This window comes from Salmo salar, chromosome ssa09, assembly GCF_905237065.1.
Source record: "Salmo salar chromosome ssa09, Ssal_v3.1, whole genome shotgun sequence".
Taxonomy (NCBI): Eukaryota; Metazoa; Chordata; class Actinopteri; order Salmoniformes; family Salmonidae; genus Salmo; species Salmo salar.
The window spans coordinates 26,193,046-26,213,578 of NC_059450.1; the positions used below are offsets into that span (position 1 = coordinate 26,193,046).

At 43.3% G+C, this 20,533-nt stretch overlaps 1 pseudogene; it reads right to left on the reverse strand.

Annotated features, from left to right (window-relative positions):
- Positions 1–1,963: 1,963 nt before the first annotated feature.
- On the reverse strand, positions 1,964–17,748 carry LOC106611135 (nucleolar protein 10-like; annotated as a pseudogene).
- Between the last annotated feature and the right edge of the window lie 2,785 nt (positions 17,749–20,533).

A 20,533-nucleotide genomic window follows, 5' to 3' on the forward strand; every position in this document is an offset into this window, starting at 1 on the left:
ACGGAGAAAGCTGCTTCCAAGAATTGGGGCTCCATGTTCTCAGGACTTGTCTTCACCTTTTTTTCCCCTCTTCCCTCCTTTCTTTTTTAATTTGTCTGGACTGGAGTGAAATAGTGGCTGTTTAATATCCACAGAAAGTGTTATGTCATACCAAGGAAGTAAAATATACTGCTCAAAAAAATAAAGGGAACACTTAAACAACACATCCTAGATCTGAATGAAAGAAATAATCTTATTAAATACTTTTTTCTTTACATAGTTGAATGTGCTGACAACAAAATCATACAAAAATAATCAATGGAAATCCAATTTATCAACCCATGGAGGTCTGGATTTGGAGTCACACTCAAAATTAAAGTGGAAAACCACACTACAGGCTGATCCAACTTTGATGTAATGTCCTTAAAACAAGTCAGAATGAGGCTCAGTAGTGTGTGTGGCCTCCACGTGCCTGTATGACCTCCCTACAACGCCTGGGCATGCTCCTGATGAGGTGGCGGATGGTCTCCTGAGGGATCTCCTCCCAGACCTGGACGAAAGCATCCGCCAACTCCTGGACAGTCTGTGGTGCAACGTGGCGTTGGTGGATGGAGCGAGACATGATGTCCCAGATGTGCTCAATTGGATTCAGGTCTGGGGAACGGGCGGGCCAGTCCATAGCATCAATGCCTTCCTCTTGCAGGAACTGCTGACACACTCCAGCCACATGAGGTCTAGCATTGTCTTGCATTAGGTGGAACCCAGGGCCAACCGCACCAGCATATGGTCTCTCAAGGGGTCTGAGGATCTCATCTCGGTACCTAATGGCAGTCAGGCTACCTCTGGCGTGCACATGGAGGGCTGTGCGGCCCCCCAAAGAAATGCCACCCCACACCATGACTGACCCACCGCCAAACCGGTCATGCTGGAGGATGTTGCAGGCAGCAGAACGTTCTCCACGGCGTCTCCAGACTCTGTCACGTCTGTCACGTGCTCAGTGTGAACCTGCTTTCATCTGTGAAGAGCACAGGGCGCCAGTGGCGAATTTGCCAATCTTGGTGTTCTCTGGCAAATGCCAAACGTCCTGCACGGTGTTGGGCTGTAAGCGCAACCCCCACCTGTGGACGTCGGGCCCTCATACCAGCCTCATGGAGTCTGTTTCTGACTGTTTGAGCAGACACATGCACATTTGTGGCCTGCTGGAGGTCATTTTGCAGGGCTCTGGCAGTGCTTCTCCTGCTCCTCCTTGCACAAAGGCGGAGGTAGCGGTCCTGCTGCTGGGTTGTTGCCCTCCTACGGCCTCCTCCACGTCTCCTGATGTACTGGCCTGTCTCCTGGTAGCGCCTCCATGCTCTGGACACTACGCTGACAGACACAGCAAACCTTCTTGCCACAGCTCGCATTGATGTGCCATCCTGGATGAGCTGCACTACCTGAGCCACTTGTGTGGGTTGTAGACTCCGTCTCATGCTACCACTAGAGTGAAAGCACCGCCAGCATTCAAAAGTGACCAAAACATCAGCCAGGAAGCATAGGAACTGAGAAGTGGTCTGTGGTCCCCACCTGCAGAACCACTCCTTTATTGGGGGTGTCTTGCTAATTGCCTATAATTTCCACCTGTTGTCTATTCCATTTGCACAACAGCATGTGAAATGTATTGTCAATCAGTGTTGCTTCCTAAGTGGACAGTTTGATTTCACAGAAGTGTGATTGACTTGGAGTTACATTGTGTTGTTTAAGTGTTCCCTTTATTTTTTTGAGCAGTGTATATTTGTGAAGCCCTTTAGAGTTGTTGGACATGCCAGTGGATGGACATGTATTTTCGGGTGCTAATTATTATAAATGGTATGTCAACTTTCCCCATACAACTGAGACCTTGTGTCCAACTGTTGGACTTATTTGTGGATATCTTTTTCCATAGAACTGCATCCCCAGAGATCATAAGGCCACTATAAGAACATAACACAGACCAGGAAGCTATACGTTTAGTACAAATCTTTTATGTGTCAAGCACGGAGCATAATACAGACATGTTCAGTCTGCCCTACAGGAAAATTAGGATTATAAAGTGAAAAAGAACACAGTGAATGTCAGGAGCTTCTCACGGACACACACGTCAAAAAACATGTTTTTACTTTGTCATTATGGGGTAGTGTGTGTAGATGGGTGAGAAGAAAATACAATTTAATAAATATTGAATTCAGGCTATAACAAAATGTGGAATAAGTCAAGGGGTATGAATACTTTCTGAAGGCACACACAAAAGTGTACATACGTGGATGCACAAACCGCATACACCACACAATCACAACATTTTGCAGTCAATAGATAATACACATTGTATCCTTTCATAGCAGCTCCACCAATATATCTTCATAACTGTGTTACAGGACAGGTCACAATCGATCAGATCACTTTTGCATCACAACCTCTCGACTCCCAGACGGTAACAAAGTGTCATTCTACCACAAATTAAGTTGGGAAATGGCTGTGAGCAGCTGCACAGAAAGACATAATTCAAACAGACTTTGAATCATTTGACTTTGGGATTCTTAATCTCAGTAGTGTAACAGAGTAGTTCCACTACCTCTGCCTCTGCCGCAGTAGTGCCCCCTGCCTCTACTCCCACCTCTACCTCTCACACGACAGGTGTCCTGCGGACCTCCTCAGCTTCTTCCTCTCCTCGTGGTGATCACGCTCCGCCTGCTGTTGCCGCTGTTGCTGCTCTGACTGAAGATCATTGAGAAAGGACAGGAAGAGAGAGAGAGAGATACTTTTCATTGGAGTATGATTAAGCGACCTTGTGCAAAAAAAGAATAGCTTTTCTATTGTCAAACCTGTAATCAACGTTGACCTTGGCACTGCTTCCTCCAGCTCATGCTGTAGTCCAGGGGATTTACCCAGCAGACACTCAGTCTCTCTGCAAGTGCGGGAGCCTTACCCAAACCTAGCTTGGCCTTGCACCATCAGTGTCCCATGCAAAACCAATGGTATTGTTTTTTTAAATCTGCAATATCCATGCAACTCATTGATAATTGAAGCATGTTTCGAAGGGTGCTGATACAGGATACAAATACAAGACAAGAGTCAGTCGCTGACTGATTTGGGGGCTCGACCTTTATCTGGGATTATAACACAAAGCCTAAACAGTCAAAAATGATCATGGTCAAAACACAGCATTTCCTGTGACATTGGTCCTCTTCCGCATGCACCATTACAGATTATACACAGTGGCTACACTGCAGTGTCAACTTTAACCGGTACTTTCGTATTTTGTGTAAACATCTATGTTTGGGAGAACAGACTGATGGAGGTAAAATGTCAATGACAAGCTCTCTTTGTTACTGTTACTGAACCCAGGATCAGCAGAAATCCAGATTAGTAGTCGGTAGTCAAATGGAAAGTTGACCTCACCAACCCAGTCACCCACACACTCACGTTCCTCATGAATCATTCTGACTGAATGGACTACAAGTGAGAAGAAAATGAAAAGGACTCTGGATAAAAGAGACTGCTCCATTTGAAAAGACAGGACTGTGAAGGTAGCATTTGTTGCACGCAAATCACACATTGTCCCTTTCAGTGGCTTATTATGCAATGGTGTCACTTTCATGACTTACCTTCTTGAGGGTGAAGGTGAGCTGTTTGCTGCCGACAGCAGTGTCAGCCACATTTACTGTTCCAGAATGTTCCTCCAGCTTCAGACGCTCCTCCAGTGATGCTCCGTTAGACAGTAGACACATATGTCAACATGGGACACATAGGCAGGTCTATCACGAGCATGAACAGATGCATGCATGCACACACACAATATAATGGTGTTGAATTGCAGTACCTAGAAAGCCTATTTCCTATACTGCTTTCACATAGGATTCCCGGTATTCTGCCTGTAAATAAATTGGGCAATGTTTCTTTCAAACAGCCCTATTTTATAAAGCATTCACCTTTTATATAGCCATTGCTTTTGCCGGGAAGGAGCAAGAGACATTAAACTTTGACCCGGTTGTTGTAGTCAGTTTAAATTCAGACCCTCCACTGCTTTCATTTCTTCACACTCACAACAGTAGAGCGGGTGGCCGGAGAAAGCAGAGCAAGGTGGGTGGAAAGGACGGATCAGGCAGAGCAGTGACTGTATGCTTGCATGATAGTCCATATCCCCAATCATCTTTGCTGATAGCGATGTGTTTCCATAAGTGGAGGAATTGGTCTAATTTAGTATGTATGGTAACGCTTCAACCCTTAGCTACCTCTTCCAATTCAAAAGAGCCAAAATGCGTCAGAGGATAACCTGCCAGCCCGGCTTCGGTCGGGTCATTATAAATAAAAACAATGCATTCTAAAATAAATCACACACATGCCTCGCATGCTTGCCTTTGGTGAGTTTAGGCCATAAGTTAGCAGTTTGCCTACTTGTATTTGGATACTCAAAACGTTGTCAGATATGTTCTGGTAGGCTAATTATGAGCTGGCTAGACAACAAAATCCATTATTAAATTAGTTAATGCAGGTCCTAAGAAACATAAGACTAACACAATACATTTTTTAAAGAATTGAATAGCATATTTTGAGTTGAATTATGTTATTGGTCAGTGCAGCCCATGGCTACACAGACCATTGTCTGAATTGTGGGTGTCCCTGGCTCCCCAGTAGGTGTCCCTGGCTCCCCAGTGGGTGTCCCTATGCTCTCCCAGGCCAACCCATGGCTGCGCCCCTGCCCAGTCATGTGAAATCCATAGATGTAGGGCCTAATGAATTTCTTTCAATTGACTGATTTCCTTATATGAACTAACTCAGTAAAATCATTGAAATTGTTGGATAATGCATTCATAATTTTGTTCATTAGAAGATCAAAAGGTCAAAGAGGGGTAGAGTGAATAAAGTAAAAATAAATAAAAGACATTTACACCAACAATAACTTGTTTTTGTAATTGCCCTGAAATCTTTGCAAATTGTAAGTGTTGAGAGTGGGGTGCACTACAACTACTGTTCTACTATTTACCATTTAGTCTAATTTCACTCTAAAATATTTGCTTTTTAATGAGTTTGAAGCACGAGAACCAAGTAGAGGGTGTTTTACATAATGGGAGGTAACCCTTGGGACACCCTTCCCTTCAAATATTTGACGAGTGTCCTCATTTTTCCTGCTGCATGTGTCCACCTGTCAATACAGTGATGGATGTGACAGCCTCTCTCAGGCTGTGATCAAGGCAGGCCATACGTTTCTGTCTGCTGCAGAGAACACAGCACAGTCAGACACCTTAAGACAGTCACGTGTTTCCCTGCTCATCATTGTAATGGCAAAAAAAATACCTGACTACTCTATATACCATGTCCATGTGAGGGTTGATTATTTGTGCTGCTTGACAGTAACAATGTGAAAATGCTTGGCATTTGATGCAACCACTGTAGTACAACTCCATGCTTGCTATGGATTGTGTGCTGTGACGTTCCGTGGCATCTATTCAAAATGTTATGGTTCATAGATTGGTGACGCTCTAGTCTCTAGGAACAAAAGCTCACTGGATAAAAGAAAAATGAAACTCGACTCACTTCTGCAACTTCTGCTTGCTGGCCACGTCCCCGAAGCTGTGGAACTCCTCATCAGCCTTAATCTGGAAGAATCGGGGCTTCCGACTCTGTTTCATGCCCTGAGCCTGGTTCTGGGTGGAGTCCTGGTCAAGCAGGGTTGTGTTGCGGTCCTGCTGCTTCCTCTCCTGTCGCATGCGGTCCCGTCCCTCCTCATATATGAGGTGCCGCTGCTCCCTGACCTCGTCCACCCAGCTCTTATCGTCATCAGAACTCTCGTCTGAGCTGCCACGCCCTTCTGGCTCCTCCTCTTCCTGGTCTGCCTCAGTCCATAATCCATATTCGGTGTAGGCTATGATTTAAAAGCGTATCTATCAAATTTCAGTAGGGTAGTAAGCTAGCTCATCTTGTTACCTTTTCAGAGTCTGTGGCTTGCTTGGCTAGCAGCCGCAGCTTCTTCCTCCTCTTTTGCCCCACTTTGGACACGATGGGGTTGAGCAGGCGGAACTCCTCACTCTGCTCCTCCACTTGGTAGTCTGGGTTCTCAAACATCACCTGGAAACGCTTGTCGCTAAGGATGCTGGGTAGAGCCTGGCAGAGAGAGTGTGAGAGAGGATTTGATTAACAGCTTAGGCAGCTGACATTCGCTAGATGAGCATATTTGAGATATGTAACTGACAAAATAATGGAAACACTTGAGTAAATATGGGATACAAAGTATATTGAAAGCAGGTGCTTTCACACAGGTGTGGTTCCTGAGAATATTAAGCAATTAACAACCCATCATGTTTAGAGTCATGTATAAAAATGCTGAGCAGGCCATTATTTTGGATACCATGGCTATGCCCCCATAAGATGACAATGGTCCCAGGCACAGAGCATGAGTGGTCACTGAATAGTTTGAGGAGCATGAAAACGATGTAAACCTTACGCCACGGCCATCTCAGTCACCAGATCTCAACCCAATTGAACACTTACGGGAGATTCTAAAGAGGCGCTTGAGACTGAGTTTTCCAGCACCATCAACAAAACACCAAATCATGGATTTTCTTGTGAAAGAATGGTGTCACATCCCTCCAATAGAGTTCCAGACACCTGAAGAATCTATGCCAAGATACATTGAGGCTGTTCTGGTGCGCCCTATTAAGACAATTTATGTTGGCGTTTCCTTTATTTTGGCAGTTACATGTACATGCCAGTTCCCTCTACATTACCTTAGAACCCAAAATATATAAACCCAGCCTACAGCTCTGAAAAGACCAGTATAGGGCAGTCCCTGAAAGAAAATAAAAAATCTTGGTCGACCAAGAGTCGTCTGTTCTTTCGACAAATCAATTGGTCTACATTTTTTTGGTACTATTTTTCCCTATATAGACACACCCAATGTGTTTTAAACCCTCTAGAGTCGATGTCTGCGCATAATAAAAAAAATCCCCATAAAAATCTGTCAGTTTAAGCTAGCAATATCTGCCTGTGTAACAGGTGACAGATCTAGAGCGGTGTTTGGTGGACTATGTGACATCCCAAAATGTGTCTGTAGCGTCCGAACGGTTTGGCCTAGAAACTATTATGACCCTTCTATGGTAAGACGATACTCTCTCCAACACGGCTGTGTTCGCCGTTTTGCTCTCGTCTGAAATCGGTTCAGCCGATCTGACAACTTCTGTCTGTAGCGTCCGAACAGTTTGGGCTACACACTAATATGACCCCTCCGTGGAAAAGTGAGACCCTCACCAACATGTCAGTTAATTTTGCTATTGCCAACTATGTAAAAATATCCTACATAAAGCCCCAAAAATGTAACATTGCAGCTTGCAGGTAGAAAATATCCAGATAAAAATAAATATCCTATAAATCACATTGGCTATGCATGGCCTGTCTGCAAGAAACTTGAAACATTGTATCAACTATCAACTTGGTTCAGCCTGAAGCTCTTGCTAGCAAACTTGCAACATTGTATAAAATATTTTGGGCACTCAGTTTCCAGCACCAGTGAGCTCCAGACAGACACAGCTGTAGCCTATTCCACAAGGGATAAGAAGTAATCAGGTAGGCTTATTTCCACCGGATCAGAGCATGGCATTTTTTCCCCCTTTCACACCGAGTGGTTATTGAAAGAGAGCTGGAAAGATTTTTTATTATTTTTTTTTAAATAGGCTATGTTGAGGAACTATTGTCATTCTCAATGGACTTAGTTAACTTGCTGTTTGAAGTGTAGAAAATATTACTTTTGAGAAGCACCACAGTGCTGGTGAGTTAAGACAATCAGAAATACTATCAGATCCCCAAATGGGCATATTTAAATGCCTACATTTGCATGCAGGCCAGGTAGCCTAGGCCTACTTCTATGTATAATCAGGTGCGCGTCCTTACTCAACATTGACAGGAGAAAAATAAAATAAAGACAATGAATAAATTGACAACTCCTAAATTGAATGAAATAAACCAAAACTTGTCCTCACAAGTGTAGCTTAGGTTGTGCAGTCCGCAAACAACATGTCCACTCCGACAATAAGAACAGTAAAAGACTGTAATAGATAATAAATATATTGAATGAAATAACAGAAATTACCATAACCTAGCAAACATTGTAAATGAGAAATTATGGGAATTAACAGTAAATGGTAATACTACTGGGTGTGCCATCCCCGTAGCCTCCACAATGAATTAGTCCACCGAGACAGGAGTGAATCAGACAGGCATCTCGTGTGCCATAAAAAAATATATACATATATTTGGAACTGCTCGACAAAGAAAAATATTAGTCGACCAACAGCCTATCAATCAAACAATCGACCAGTCGACTAAATGGGGTCAGCCCTAAACCAGTAGCATGTGAAACCCGAGTGTGTGTGCAGGTGTATTTTCTCCTACCTTGCCCTTCTTCCTGGCAGACAGTTCCTCCTCATTGTCTCCCTCCTCCATCAGTTTGAGAGCCAGCTCTTTGTTCACCTTGAGCAGCTTCTGTCTCAGCAACACAAAACACAACATATTAGCTATATACACTTCTTAGATAACATTGTCTGTATCACCATGTCCTTCAATTAATCAATAAAATGTACACTACATGAAAATTAGTATGTAAACATCTCATTCCAAAATCATGGCCATTATTATGGAATTGGTCCCCCCTTTGCTGCTATACAGAGCATTCAGAAAGTATTCAGACACATTGACATTTTCCACATTTTGTTACGTTACAGCTTTATTCTAAAATGGATTCAATAGTTTTTTCCCCCCTCTTCAATCTACACACAACACTCCATAATGAACACGATGGTCACTGACAGATCTAGATTTCCTCTGTGGAGATGAGAGAACCTTCCAGAAGGACATTCATCTCTGCAGCACTCCACCAATCAGGCCTTTACGGTAGAGTGGCCAGACGGAAGCCACTCCTCAGTAAAAGGCACATGACAGCCTGCTTGGAGTCTCAGACCATGAGAAACAAGATTCTCTGGTCTGATGAAACCAAGATTGAACTCTTTGGCCTGAATGCCAAGCGTCACATCGAGTGGAAACCTGGCACCGTCCCTACGTGAAGCACGGTGGTGGCAATATCATGCTGTGGGGATTTTTTCAGCGGCAGGAACTGGGAGACTAGTCAGGATAGAGGGAAAGATGAACGGAGTAAGGTACAGAGGGATCCTTGATGAAAACCTGCTCCAGAGTGCTCAGGACCTCTGGGGCGAAGACTGGGGTGAAGGTTCACCTTCCAACAGGACAACGACCCTAAGCACACAGCCAAGAAAACTCAGGAGTGGCTTCAGGACAAGTCTCTGAATGTCCTTGAGTGTCCCAGCCAGAGCCCGGACTTGAACCCGATCGAACATCTTTGGAGAGACCTAAAAATAGCTGTTCAGTGACGCTCGCCATCAAACCTGACAGCGCTTGAGAGGATCTGCAGAGGAGAATGGGAGAAAGGCCCCAAATATAGGTGTGCCAAGCTTGTAGCGTATGAATACTTTCCGAATGCACTGTAACAGCCTCCACTCTTCTGGAAAGGCTTTCCACTAGATGTTGGAACATTCCTGCGTGTACATGGTTCCACTCAGCCACTAGAGCATTAGTAAGGTTGAGCGATTAGGCCTGGCTCGCAGTCGGCGTTCCAATTCATCCCAAAGGTGTTTGATGGGGTTGAGGTCAGGGCTCTGTGCAGACCAGTCAAGGCCTTCCACACTGATCTCGACAAACCATTTCTGTATGGACCTCGCTTTGTGCACGGGGGAATTGTTATGCTGAAACAGGAAAGGGCCCTCCCCAAATTGTTGCCCCAAAGCGTGATTCATCACTCCAAAGAACGCGTTTTCACTACTCCATAGTCCAATGGCGGCGAGCTTTACACCACTCCAACCGACGCTTGGCATTGGTGATCTTAGGCTTGTGTGCAGCTGCTCGGTCATGGAAACCCATTTCATGAAGCTCCCAATGAACAGTTCTTGCGCTGACATTGCTTCCAGAGGCAGTTTGGAACTCGGTAATGAGTGTTGCAACCGAGGACAGACGATTTTTACACGCTACGCGCTTCAGCACTTGGCGGTCTCATTCTGTGAGCTTGTGTGGCCTACCACTTAACGGCTGAGCCGTTGTTGTTCCTAGACGTTTCCACTTCACAATAACAGCACTTACAGTTGACCGGGGCAGCTCTAGCAGGGCAGAAATTTGACGAACTGACTTGTTGGAAAAGGGGCAACCTATGACGGTGCTACGTTGAAAGTCACTGAGCTCTTCAGTACAGGCCATTCTATTGCCAATGTTTGTCTATGGAGATTGCATTGCTGTGAGCTCAATTTTACACAACTATCAGCAACGGGTGTGGCTGAAATAGACAAATCCACTAATTTGAAGGGGTGTCCACATACTTTTGGTGATGTCATGCATTTTAGAAAGTCCTTTTTACATTAGCAGGGGCTATTTTATAAAGCCCTTTTTACATTAGCAGGGGCTATTTTATAAAGCCCTTTTTACATTAGCAGTGGCTATTTTATAAAGCCCTTTTTACATCCTTGTTTGTCTGAATGTATTATATTTTTAACAGTCACAGAGTATGATATCCCACCTTGATTTGTACTCTGTGCGCCCTGGACTCCTCTATCTTTTGGCGAATCTTGTCCTTGCGGTACTCATCGTAGGCAAATGGATTGGCCATGGTCTTCACCTGGACAAGTCACACAAAACGTATTTAGACACACAACTCTAACATCGTCAATCAACTAATAATATGCAGTTATACACACAAATAGGAAGACAAACACACACACACACACCCTACCTTATGGTACAGTCGGATGTCCATGAAGAAACCGTGCATGTAGGCCCGCAGTAGAGAAGATCCCACCAGGTGAGACAGACCTATAGTTGAACACAGGGCAGGTAACATTATAGATTGTATGTACATTAAACATATTTCCTGAACAGCTACATTATACATTTGTAAAATTATTGATGATTTATTCATTTTATATATAGCTCTGTATTCCACCTCCCTGGGACAGGCTACATTTTAAGTGAAATTCATTAAAATATTTATACTCTTTCAAATTGGCTGACATGCAAAGGACAGTAAGGCTTAGTAATGAACTTTGTGAAGCAGCCTGTTTGAATGTGCTGGAAGGAAATGACATGACTGTAGACAACTGTTTCTGGTTTTTTTGCCCTGAGGCTGTGTGACATCAAGGCTGGTTGCTCCCATTTAAACTGACACATTCAGGACCATAGGGAACAGAGGGTAGGCCTATAAGTGGCCATTAAAATCTTAAGCTTTTACTTTATATAACAGATTTTCATTATAACTGTTTTGTCCAAGCTCATGTCTTTCAACAGGACCGTAGTGATAGCTTGTTGAATTTTTCTGTCAAAATAGGCCTTTCTGCTAACATAGCTATTTGGTAAGAAACCTTCTGAGAGAGTTTAGATAAAGTTGTGTAATATCAGTCTCCAGACACCATTCCTTCAGCACTGAATGAACTTGTTAGTGACTGCCAAGAGGCTTTTTGGTCCCTGTAAGATCACTTTAGTTCAGGAATGTGTGGTAGTTGTGGCACACTAGGACTGTGTGTGTTTGTGTGTGTGGTAACCAGATAGAAACCCTCTTTCCCCAGAAATCTTACTCTAGCCGCCCCGCTGCTGGTCTGTTACATAACAAGGACACGTTTCACAGCTGCAGTGAAACGTTTCACAACTCTCCTTCCCTCCCTCCCCAATAACCGCCTTTCTCCTCCGTGTCATTTGATCTCTTTAGTGCTGACCCAAGCATTCCTCTGTTCTTTCAACCCCCTCTGTTCCCCGCCTCTTCATCTTTCCCCATCCCTCCTCCCATCTCTTAATTTCTCTCTCCATTCCGCCAGTGTTTCCCTTTTAGGCGGGACGAGTAAGCCTGGAGTGTATTCATTATGCCGATTCTGTTGCAAAACGTTTCTTAAACGGAAGCAAACGGAACGGTGGGGGGGACCCTACCTTAATTTTAACAAAATAAACTTTTGTTTAGTTGCAAAAATGAGTATACCACTGGCCTAGCAGTGCTGCCCCAACCTGCCTAAATACAAAATGGCCTCCACTGAATGAAAAGTGTAGTGTACACAGCCCTGGAAGGTTCCTTAGGAACTTTAGGCCAAAAATAACTTGAATGCTCCATTCCAATTCAAGGCCCCAAACCTCTATGTAATAGGCACTTGTATTTCTGTAGATTTGAGAGGAACAAATAGATAATAGCTGATAGGTAATATGCCAATATCTCTACCTCCACCCCCCTCTCACCCACGTTCTCCAGGTCCTTGCGGGTGACAAACTTGTAATCATCGTAGATGGTACTCTCAGGGCTCTCCTCCAGCTCCTCTGTCAGGTTGTCCAGGAAAGAGCACCAGCGAGGAGCAGGTCCCAGTGCCTACACAGGGACAACATGTAGGGGAGGAAGGAGAGACAAGAACAAGGGATGAAGTGAAGGAGGGACAAGGAATGAAGAACAAGGAAGATTCATGGAACATTTGGAGAATTCTAATTCAATACATTTCTACTGCTCTTGAGGGCTGGTAAGGGAGGTAGGTGTTGGCAATGTTCCTATGGCTAGGTGTTTGTCTTCCCTGTAGCTCAGTTGGTAGAGCATGGTGTTTGCAACGCCAGGGTTGTGGGTTCGATTCCCACGGGGGGCCAGCAAAAAAAAAAAAAATATAATAATAATAATGTTTTTATGAAATTGTATGAAATGTATGCATTCACTACTGTAAGTCGCTCTGGATAAGAGCGTCTGCTAAATGACTAAAATGTAAAATGTAATGTGTAGTTTCTTGTACTTATCCAATCCTCTAAGGGCTCTGAGGATGAATCGACAAGGATTGCCTGCGTTACCAGATTGGAATCACCCCTTTAAGATAGTTGAATGCTACTGGGTTCAATCCAAACTGACTTCTGTTTGTCTATAAAATCAGAGCTCAAAGTCTACGGAATGTCCACTTTGCTGGATTGAATCCCTGAGCTGACAAGGTAAAAATCTGTCGTTCTGCCCCTGAGCAAGGCAGTTAACACACTGTTCCCCGGGCGCTGAAGATGTGGATGCCGATTATGGCAGCCACCCCGCACCTCTCTGATTCAGAGGGGTTGGGTTAAATGCAGAAGACACATTTCATCCCCCCTTTCCCTCAGTGTAATCATTGACGAGCCAATGGTTAATGTTAACTTCCAAACGTTTCAATACTGTTCTATAGGCAGCTAGGGAGGCATGCGTTGAAGGCCTTTGCACACCACTCGAGTTAAAAACCTAGGGAGAAATGAACTCTCAGGAACTGGAATCATAAACCGAACAAGTTGACAACTTTGTGTTGGTTACCATTGATGTTCACAGCACAGAACTGTGTGTGATATTTGAGGTTACCCGAGTGCATACCCGAGTGAAAAATGTAGCTATTTATTCAGGGCAGTTTGAGCACTGCTATGTGAATGTTTAATATCAGTCGCTGAAGTATTCTAAAACTCCAATAGCAAATAATATAACACTTTTGCTGTTAACAGATAAACACAATATTTCCTAAGTTCAGTATTAGCCCTCTTTAGGCCCAAACACACGCTAGTTAAGACCTTGTTGTTCTGTAGCTCAACACCACAGTGATCTAATCAGTGGTTGATGGATGGGACAGTACTTAGAAACGAATCATGTGTCAGTGTCGACATCTTTCAAAGCAGACTACTTTACAGTACACACAATCTTACTAAACAGAGACTACTTTACAGTACACACACATCTTCCTAAACAGAGACTACTTTACAGTACACACACGCTTTTCCTAGAATAACTGAAAAGCTGGTATAGGGGTAGGCACAAGACGACCTGTTGCTGAAGAACATTCACAACCCGACAAGGGCACTTTCTAGGTGAAACCAGGTGGGCAGCTTTCTACGAATAGTGCCCTTGGTGTAGTTTTTTTTGCGGACCATAGAAAACCAGCCAAACCAAACTAAACAAATGAATGTCTCAAACACTAAAGCCCTCAAACAGAGATCGTCCTTTTGTGCCTTCTCTATACTGCCTTGGTCTGTTTGGTTTCAATTACCACCCTGGAGTAAATCTATCTCATGGGAAGATTTGACTTTCAAACCAAACCTGCGGCACACTGAGATATGCAAAACTAGCCTGAGGGAGTGTGAGGATTGTAGAACTCACAGTGATGTAGAACAGTGATTCATCTTGGGGTCTTCATTGGCAGCAAAGAGCATACCTGTGACGTTAAAAGAGAAGAAAAGCGTGAGATAAGCTAACGATATAGACAGATCATTTTCAGATACTGAAGTTAGCAAAGTAATAAACTAAGAAAGTGGAACTGTACAAAGGCATCTGCTGGTTTTGTTCGACTCCAGTTAAAAACCCTAACTGCATGTACATGCAGAAAGCAAAGCCCACATAAGCATAGGATGACAGTAGTACGTTTGCAGGCAGTAGACTAGACAGGGACAAGTAGACAACAGCAAAATAACCAAAAAGTCTTGCTGGGTTTTAAAATGTATGTTACCATTACTGACAAAAGCCTGGCTTGCTCATATCTTCACCTGACCACAAATCATTCATATAAATGGTTCTGGGGATTTGCTAAAAATGTGAAATTAGTGATTATATCCTGAATGAATAAAGCAGACAATGGGCCTTTTTGTACAGCTCCATTCTTAGTTTATTACTTTGCTAACTCTAGTATGTGAAAAATAATGTAAGCATGCTTTAACAAAATCAAGAGAGTCCTGCGTGAGGGCCCCCGCCAACCCAGAGGACTGACTGAACTCGCTCTCTGAGGCTGACATGAGTCATGTTTTTAAACGGGCCAACACTTGCAAGGCCGCAGGGCCAGACGGTATTCCAAGGTGTGTACTCAGGGCATACACAGACCATCTGGCAGGTGTATTCAAGGACATTTTCAACCTCTCATTGTCCCAGTCTGTAATACCAACATGTTTCAAGCTGACTTCCATCATTCCTGTCCTCAAGAACTCTACGACATCATGCCACAATGACTACCGCTATGTAGCACTCACATCTGTAATCATTAAGTGCTTTGAAAGGCTCGTCATGGCACACATCAATTTCATCCTTCTCTCAACATCAGCAAGACCAAGGAGCTTATTGTGGACTTCATGAAACCAGGGCGGGTACACACCCCCATCCACAGGGCCGCAGTGGAGCCAGTCAAGAGCTTCAAGATCTTCTGTATCCAAATCACTGAGGACTTATCATTGTCCTCTCACACCAGCACAGTCCCTCAGGAGGCTGAAACGATTTGGCATGGCCCCTCAGATCCTGAGGAACTTTTACAGCTGCTGCATCGAGAGCATCCTGATTGGTCATATCACCGTCTGGTATGGCAACTGCACCGCCCTCGACCCAAAGGCCCTACAGAGGGTGGTGAGGATGACGCAGCGCATCACTGTGGGTGAGCTCCCAGCCATCCAGGACATACATGCCAGGCGGTGTCTGAGAAAGGCCTGAAAAGTTGCCAAAGACTCCAGCCACCCGATACATGGACGGTTCTCCATGCTCCAGTCCGGCACCGGTGAATCAAGGCTTAGACCAACAGACTCCTAAATAGCTTCTATCCCCTGGCCATAAAAATCGCTAACAATCACTGCGCCGCCTCACACCAACACTGCTGCTAAAACTATTATTGATTACTACCACTATGCTGCTGTTTACTGATTGCCATTAGTATCTATTTATCCTGCTACTGGTTACTATTACTGAGTGTACAAGATATTAGGAACAGCTTTCTAATATTGAGTTGCACCCCCCTTTTGCCATCAGAACAGCCTCAATTCTTTGGGGCATTGACTCTACAAGATGTCGAAAGCGTTCCACAGGGATGATGGCCCATGTTGACTCCAATGCTTCCCACAATTGTGCCAAGTCGGCTGGATGTCCTTTAGGTTGTGGACCATTCTTGATATACACGGGAAACTGTTGAGCGTGAAAAACTCAGCAGCGTTGCAGTTCTTGACACACTCAAACCGGTGCGCCTGGCACCTACTACCATAAACTGACAAACCAAACTGTTTAAGACGCTCATTCAAGTTCAACTCAAGTGCTCAGTAAAGATTGATGTAATTAGACATAATTGCTGGTAGAGAAGCTGTCAGTGGACAGTGTTGCAGTCTTATTTAAAAAGCACAATCCAAGCCCTCATTACAGTAGCACAGGGGTAAGCAACTAAATTCAGCCGTAGGACGATTTTTGTTGGAGGGAATGGTTGGGGGTACGTAAAATAATTAGTACACTGCAAATTGACCATAACTAAGCCCAAAAGGGATTGTTATTTTCAAATACAATCATTTCAAAACTTGATCACATTGAGATACAATCACATGTATTTTTTTTGGGGGGGGGACACTTCCAAATTTTTCTGAATTCATGGTGATTTTACAGTTTTTTGTAACATAAAACGAAATCACTTGTGGGCCGTTTCTGTTGCCGACCCTGCAGGAGTGTTAAGGACTTGTTGATCAGGTCAATGGGCACCATCTAGTGGTAGTTGAGCATACTGGTAAATGACTACCCAAGAAAATAACAAGAGTGTCTGTTGGCCAACCCTCAGAGATAAACTTGGTACAGAAGCAATGTTTAGTGTACCTGGCTTATTGCTAATAGAATGTATCTGGTGATCTCACCAGAATCAGGGTAGATGCACACATCGTTGATGTTAGTCTGGGGCTCAATGGAGGAGAACACCTTCCCCTAGGGTGAAACAGACCAGAGGTATGGTTAGAATATCAATTCTAACACTGTGATAGTTAATTAGTGGTCTGTCCTTCATCAACTAAGTGTCCAATGACAAACACATTTTTACTATTAAAAATGCAAAGCTATTTCCCCTAATATTTATTGTAAATACTTAAAGCTAGAATATAACACTTTTTGGGCAACCTCACCAAGTTCACACAGAAATGCGAGTTATAGATCCGTCTAAGAAGCGGTAGATCTGTTCTATGTGCGCCATTTTTTAAGTTTATTTTTGTGTCTTTTATTTTCAGTTTTGTACACCAGTTTCAAACATCGGAAAATAAAATATTTTTGGTTAGGAAAATATATTTCACAGCGGTTTAGACTGTACAATGATTCTCTACACTACATTTCTTGTTTTGTCACGAACTGAAATTAGGCAACCATTAGAATTTTAGCAACCAGGAAATGCCGGAAACGATTTCTGCATATTGCACCTTTAATTCAAAGTGAGTTGGCAATATTTTCTAAACCAGCATAAAACAGCTTTGCTGTTTTTGGAACATCCAAACAATAAAAACACTTAGGTTTTCAAATGTCCAATCTGTCAAAATGGTACCAAATGTCTAGTTTAAAAAAACAATCACATATTTTTTCAACATTCATAAATATTTACTGTGTCTTTGTTCCAGATCTTGATGATCTTGGAGTCTGTGGTCAGAACCAGGTCTAAGGAACCAGGTCTAGGTGGTGCTGAAAGTTGACAGACTTGATAGGAAGGCCGTAGTAATGGTCTTTTACCAGCAGGGGATGACTGGAGCGCAGGTCGTAGAGGAGGACCTACAGTACCAGGCAGACCGATTGTCAATAGGGAAACTTATGGGGAGGACTACAGTTAGGCAATAAGTCAAACTCAACATCTATTCCAGAGTTTTCCGCAATATCCCAGCTATTACGTTCATTGTAAAAGTTCATACCTGACCAGTGCTGGTTCCCACAGCCATGGTGAGAGAGCCATTAAACTTGAGTGCGCTGACCGACGGCAAGCCCTCCATAGAAGCAAAACAGTTTTAAAAAATGCAACTAGGGTGTCTATCACTTACAGTCTGAATCCAAACAGCGCTCAAACTTCAAGGACAACTGATACGTGTCATAGCATCGGATTCTGGGTTTGTATGTGCCTGAAAGGATGTTAAAAGAAGTTGACAAAACCATACATAACAGTAATTACTTATAATACTGTCTACTCTAGTGATATATGCGAAATTTAATCTGAACGTGACAGCAAGCCAAATGCTCACCTGCTGCTAGAATGAACTGCCCATCCCTTGACACTTTGATAGAGGTGCACACTGTGGGCATTTCAAAGTCCTGGATGAGCTCGATCCTGCGTTGGATGTCTGAGAAAAAGCCGTTAGGGAGGTGAGGCATGAAATAATAGTCGGGCCACTTTGCCAGCATACAAACACCTGTAAGCCATTAGTTAATATCTTTATTTTGCAATGCCCGTTTCTTCCGATCTGAGAGCCACTGGGAAACAAATATGGAGACGTGTGCTATCACATACTGTGGTTGTTATTAGAAGCTACTGCATACTTTGTGACCTCAAACACAATTTTACAGCAATATATAAATATCCATGCTTGATGACATGGCTGCAGCGTTAACCTGCTGCCTGACTGGCTAGTTGCTTAGCATGCCTTTGCTTCAAGAGCGCAATAACTCATGAAAAAAGGACTTAACGACGCAATTTAATTGGTTATCAAATAATATTAGCAGTAGCTAACTGGCTTGCTTTTTTTATTGTAAGTTAACTTGCTAAACTAGCCAGCTAACATTAGCTATTCATGCAACCGTGTCTTACCTCTGGAAGACTTTCCGTGACTTAGGTTATAAATCTTCACATCATTCACGCTGGATATCTGCATTGTCGAGGCTGTCAAAGACACTTTCCACTCATAACACCAATGTATAATATTTGTACATTCTGAGCATTAGTAAATATTCATGCCCCACGTTGCTACAAACAACAGAACGCGTTGGTCTGTACTTTTAGGTCCGTGTGGAAACGTGGACGCCACAAAACAACAGATGGTGTTCCCATTGATTTCTGTAAAGTCTGTAGGTTTTGTTTTTGGATGTTATATCAATTTAAGAATAATGATAGCGCAAACGAACACACTAAAGCATGGTAATACAATCCTCCTGATAATCATTTTACATTCTAGTCATTTAGCAGACGAACAATTAGGGTTAACTTCCTTGCTCAAGGGCACAACAACAGATTTTTAATCTAGTCGGCTCGGGGATTCGAACCAGCGAAATAATTCAACTCTACAGTACTGTACCATACTGTACTGTAATGGTCACTCACACGTTCACTTACAAGCAGCCTGGTCTCATAGACTAGACATAACATAGTAAATGTACATCCTGGACACATAAATTAGTATGATATGTTATGTTTGGTATGGTTACATAAGACAGATGGTTACTTAACCAACAATACAGTGTTAAGAAAAATATTTACTAAATAAACGAAAGTTTGAAAAAATAACAATAATGAGGCTATTGTGGGTACCGGTACTGAGTCAATGCATGGGGGTAGTCGAGGTAGTTTGTACATGTAGGTAGGGGTAAAGTGACTATGCATAGATAGTAAACAGCGAGTAGCAGCAGTGTAAAAACAAAGGGGGTTGGGTCAATGCAAATAGTCCGGGTGGCCATTTGATTAATTGTTAAGCAGTCATATGGCTTGGGGGTAGAAGCTGTTAAACCTCTTAAGGATCCGCCCCTTTTTTAAATTTTCGCCTAAAATGATATACCCAAATTTAACTGCCTGTAGCTCAGGCCCTGAAGCAAGGATATGCATATTCTTGGTACCATTTCAAAGGAAACACTTTGAAGTTTGTGGAAATGCGAAAAGAATGTAGGAGAATATAACACAAAAGATCTGGTAAAAGATAATACAAAGAAAAAAACAACCGTTCTTTTGTAATTTTTTTGTACCATCTTTGAAATGTAAGAGAAAGGCCATAATGTATTATTCGATTTTGGCCACTAGATGGCAGCAGTGTATGTGCAAAGTTTTAGACTGATCCAATGAACCATTGCATTTCGGTTCAATCTTTTGTATCAAGACTGCCCAAATGTGCCTGATTTGTTTATTAATATCTTTTCATGTTCAAAATTGTGCACTCTCCTCAAACAACAGCATGGTATTCATTCACTGTAATAGCTACTGTAAATTGGAGAGTGCAGTTAGATTAACAAGAATTTAAGCTTTCTGCCAATATCAGATATGTCTATGTCCTGGGAAATGTTCTTGTTACTTACAACCTCATGCTAATCGCATTAACCCACGTTAGCTCAACCGTCCCGTGGAAGGGACACCGATCCCGAAGAAGTTGGAGTCTTTCGGATCTAGACTTGGTGCTCCGGTACCACTTGCTGTGCGGCAGCAGTGAGAACAACCTATGACTTGGGTGACTGGAGTCTTTGGCAATTTTTGGGTCCTTCCTCTGACACTGCCTAGTATATAGGTCCTGGATGGCAGGAAGCTTGGCCCCAGTGATGTACTGGGCTGTACGCACTACCCTCTGTAGTTCCTTACGGTCAGATGCCGAGCAGTTGCCATACCAGGCGGTGAGGCAACCGGTCAGGATGCTCTCGATGGTGCACCTGTAAAACTTTTTGAGGATCTGGGGACCAATGCCAAATCTTTTCAGTCTCCTGAGGGGGAAAAGGCGTTGTCGTGCCTTTTTCACGACTTTCTTGGTGTGTTTGGACCATGATAGTGTCGTGTCTTTGGCATCATTAAAACGGAAGACATGTTTATCA